The following is a 5154-nucleotide window of genomic DNA, read 5'->3' as shown; positions in this document are numbered from 1 at the left end:
TAGATTATACCTTCCAGTTGTGGAATATAACAATTTTAGTGTTTTATACAAGAAAATTTAGCTAGTGCCAGGGAGACCTTTGTCATGGAGACAACGGGAAATAAATAAGCTAGTTTACAAAAGAAGAAAAAGGATGTTGCATATTTAAAATTGTCTCAAATGCATTTTTTTTGTTTAGTGGTTTTAAAAAGTAGGAAGTGAATGAGTATGCTTCTCCAGTTTTGGTTGTATATGCCTGATAAAAGAACAGATATATGACATCTTAAGAGTGCATACACGGAACACACCTACAATAAGGATCGCAACTGCCAAGACCCTCCCCTCTTCTCACTTTGATATTGGGTACGTTCACTTTTTATAGTTAATACTATTTTATGAAATTCCACTTTTTTTGTTTTCACTTGCTATTCTGAACACAGACAGAAATGAAAGGAGTTATCTTCTTAAATGATTAGGAACTGTAGTTGTTGGTTTTAAGCATCTGTACTAGAACCTTCCATTACTATTTCTAATTAGTGGACTTCAATGTCTTCCGGTATATTAGTTGAGCTGGAAACACTAGTGGCTTATATTTGTCCATGGTAATCTTTAAAACTGAGACACATGAAGCATTGGGATTGTTTGGGTGGCATACTTGAATCGACGGAAAAGACATTCTATATAATGTGAATATTATATAACATTTGACATTTAACAATAATTTGACTTTTTGACCGTTCTAAATAACTTTTAACTTCTTTATAATAAAATTTCCCTATCAGTATGCTTTATTTGTTAAGTTAGGCCATGTATAGTATACACTCTTGAGATGAAGGTGTCATGTTTTATTTTTCCGTTTGATTTTATTACTATAATGAGTAAGGATTACCCTGTCCTCTAATGTGACCCACATGGGAAAAAATAGATCGGAAGTTAGACGAATATGAGATGACTCTCTAGTTCTTGGAAGCCCTCATTTTAGCACTTTGTTTTATTTTTTTGCACTCTACTATGCTTTGTGTTTTGTTTTTTTGGATTATAATGACATGACTATAAAAAGTAACCTATTATTTCCTGGCATGAAACTGCCTCACGTTGTTTGTTTATTTATATATTTATTTATACAGTGTAGGTTTAGCTAGTGACTTCTTTTGTCATGGGTGTTTTAGAAAATATGAAAAAAAAAAATATCTATATACATATATATTTCCTATAAAACAATACAATGAAATCAGTTCCTGAGCAATCCAGAAAGTAATGTGGTAGAAAGTCACATGTCTTATTAGTTTCTATTTCAAATCTGGAAGATTTTGGATCTGAGACTAAGGCTAATCCACTTCTACCGCTCCTCTAGCATATATTTAGGCGCCGAACAATTAGGGACCCCCCCATAACAACCCTGAAAGAAAGAGATTTCTGAATAAGGCTTGGCTGCAAGGATGAAAAATGATGGACGGGTGGGTTTCGAGAGACAGAGACTAGCATTACCGTATAAGGCAGACACGATATATTTGGAGGTTTCAGGAAGTCAGTGTGATTGGGTTGCTGGTGCATGCCCCTTGTTCTGAACATCGTTAAACCAATTAACTTCCATTTCCACTCATCTAGGACCCACCGCCGACAAACAAGCTATGAAACTGTTAGTTGAACAGAGAGTTTGGGGAAGAGTAGAAAGAGGATGAAGGGGTCAGAGGGGATGGGATATGTCAGTGGTTGATCAGTTTCATCTAGGAATGTGATGGCTCAGGGAGACTCAGGGTGGGGTACCGTGGCCACGTCTCTGGCATATATCTTGTGGCCAGACAATTAGGACCACCAAAGCTGGGAAGAGCTGATTTAAGTGTGAGCTTTGGAATCCCTGATCATATCAGGGAGGATGCGCGAGGCTAAATAGCCAGTTCAGGGCGTTCGATGGTTTTTAATGCCAGGTTCTTAGTTTTCGTAAGGCCGTTGTCATTACGTGAAGTCACAATGTGACGAAAAGTGACTCCCTAGGAGTTGCCCCGGGTAAGTGCTGAGGGCTCAAAGTTTGTCATGACAGAAGTTTTATTGATACTGAATATAGTTGAAATAACTATTTATTATCTGTACGATTGAATTGGATACCTTGGATTTAAGTGTGTGTTGAAGGCGACCCATGGTTCAGTTGTCCTCGGCTCTGAACCATAAAAGATGTGCAATGGGAACGCTGAGGAAGCGTCAGAGAAGCGGCTCACAAGGGGAGCGAGAATTCCATTTCTGCGTCCACCACGCAAACGATGATGGCGATCTCGGCCCGGGGATCCCACTGAAGGAGAGGGTGGAGACCGGGAAACAGCCTCAGAGTCCTTGCGAGATGAGCCTGGGAGTAGACACTCGTGGTCCGGGGAATGTGCGCAACCGAACGCGACCGGCTCGGAAAGAGACTGCAATCGGGACGATGAGAGGTGATCCTCAAGTGTCGCCAATGACATTGAATCGAACAGAGCACCATCCAGGCCAGGCGAGTCCATCTGTCACCTTCGAGAGAACGACACTAGCAGTACGGTATAAGGTGACCCGATATATATGGAGGTTGTTAGGAAGTCAGGTGATTGTTTGGGGCGTGCCCCTGCTCCTGAACATCTGTTAACCAATTAACTCCATATGTATTAAATTGTTCTACAAACTATTTTAGACATTAAAACATACCACTGCATAGTTTTTTCAATTAGAAAACAATAGAATCTTAGACATCGTATAAGGTGATTTATTTGAGCACTAGAAAAATACAATAAGAATATTTGAGTAATTAAAATAAATGAGAAAAAAAAAAATTAACTTTCCATGCCCAATTATAGTACATCCTGAGATTGCTAGAAATACAACAATCAAATCATATAGTCAATAATCACACTCAGGTAATCATATAGTCAATAATCACACTCTTGGTTTATCATACAGATCTATTCATACAGACCGCATTCTCACACTGATAGCTGAGATGGTAATCATGCAGATACAGCCACATTCCCCACAAAACACACACACATATATGAAAAATGTTGAAGAAGAAAAAAAAGAAAGAATTATTTGTGCAAAAAGCCGATCACTAAGTTATGCCCCCATCAGATGACAGCACGCGTCACGAAGCCATCACGAGAGACAGTCAGAATTCAAATAAACAATCTTCCATGTATCTTTGACTTTTTTTTAGTGGATGGACTCATTCTGTTTTGCTACAAAACCATGCTGTTTTCAGACCTGCCAACCTCTGAACATTTTTTTGAGTACCATCAGCATGGCAGGCGGGGGGGTAGAGTGGGGGTAAAACAGTTTTCTGTTTTACTGTTTAATTAGCGTTTACCAGTCCCTCCAGGATTTTGTGATTTGCAATCGCTGAATTTATCCCAAAATCAAGCAAACTCCGCAAAATTTTGCAGATCTCGTATTTTTTTCAGAAATGCCACTGATTTTCTGCAAATTTGGGGCCTAGAAACTTTATATGATGTCATCAGAAGAACACATTCACCCAAAGAAAAGCCTGCGTCGAAGCAGACCCTCGCGTGCTGAACATGAGTAAAATTAAAAAGTCGCATTTACCTACAAACATTAATCCGAAAGACCGTGTAAAACAATATCCGAATGTTTTTACATGAAAGTGGAGGCAAGTTGTTTTGCACACCATGTAAACCTTGTCTTGGAACACAAAAGAAAATAATCTGTGCTCAGTCATTTCTCTTCAGCAAAAACATAGAAAATGACTGCTGTGCCTCAAATACCAAGACAAATCACCATGACTGAAGCTACTGCATCGAGATCTGTGGTGACTTCTGAAAGAATTGAGGTGAGTAAAATTAGTTTAAATGTAGACTTGTTGCGGGGGCAACCCGATTGCGCACAGCATAGACACGGTGTTTATGGTACGTGTCCTAACAAGATTGTGAGTAAAATTCCACTCAGTGCTGTTAGCTGTTTGGTGTCGGCTTACTGTGCTGGGAACGACCGTGTGCATGTGATGTTTTTAAATGCTGTAAATCATCATGCATACACACCATTACAGTTTAGAACCATGTGATCTGTATTGTATTTTTTTATTTATTTTACTTTACCCATAATGGTGTCAGTAAAAAAAACTTGTGTAAACCCAACCCTTAGTCATAATGAAAGCATTCAAACTGAATTTAAAAACATGAATAAAAGAGTAATATTATATAAACTATATGATGATTTGACCCACTTATATTATTAAACAACAAAATAATTTTAAGTAATTGCATGATTAAAATTTGAAAACTACATGATTTTTATTGACACAAATGCATTTATTTTATTTATTTTGTTTGTTTTCAAAATAAAGATTTGTGAAGACTGGGTCGCCACCTGCACGGCACTTAACATTCCAACTCAGCAAAAGTGACCATCCTATAACGAGGAAATCGATAACAAATGATCAATGGAGGAGCCGTTCCAGGTTTTCACCAGCTCCAAGAGAGGTATGTTGGAGCATTATATCACAAGGAGAAAGAAGAACTGAAGCTGCCTCTTGCTGGAAAACCTGTTTTGATGAGACGCCAGATATAGAGGGGAGATGCGTGCTGAACATTCTATTGGCTACATTGGAAAAGGATGAATTTGGTAGAATTTTGGTCTACCTTGCAGACACTGTCTTTCTTGAGAAGTGTGATCATTCCACTGTATCCATGGCTGTCGTGAACTGCCTTCAAGAATACAGCATTTTCCAATCAAGACGTCATTGTGTTTGACACTGATAATGCTGCCTACATGAAGAAGGCTTTTGTGTTGCTGCACTTCAGTCACGATTCCTGAACTCCTTGCACATAGCGTGCATGGCCTACATCATGAACCTCATAGGGAGTGCTTTTCGTAAACCATTTCAACAGCTGAACAATTTCATGTTTAGTTGGTCCCCCAGATGTTTTACCAGGCTGGAGCACGTAAACGAAGATATCTTTCATTCCTCTCCAAAAAGCTGCCAGCAGGAAAGAAAGCCACCATGACTACAAATCCAGGTGGGGACACTCTTGAACGCATGCTTTTAAGCAGTACAGTATCACTCAGAGCACTTTTGGTCTTTACAAGGAGTTCATAGAGTTGGAAATGGAGGTAGGTCTAAATCAAATAAAAGTTATTGTACAAGATAAAATACAAGTAAAATTATTCCTTATTGACCCATAATAGATGTATATAATTAAT

The sequence above is a fragment of the Cyprinus carpio genome, unplaced genomic scaffold, assembly GCF_018340385.1.
Source record: "Cyprinus carpio isolate SPL01 unplaced genomic scaffold, ASM1834038v1 S000006485, whole genome shotgun sequence".
NCBI lineage: Eukaryota > Metazoa > Chordata > Actinopteri > Cypriniformes > Cyprinidae > Cyprinus > Cyprinus carpio.
The sequence above is the reverse complement of the archived record's forward strand: the minus strand, read 5'-3'. Positions refer to the sequence as shown.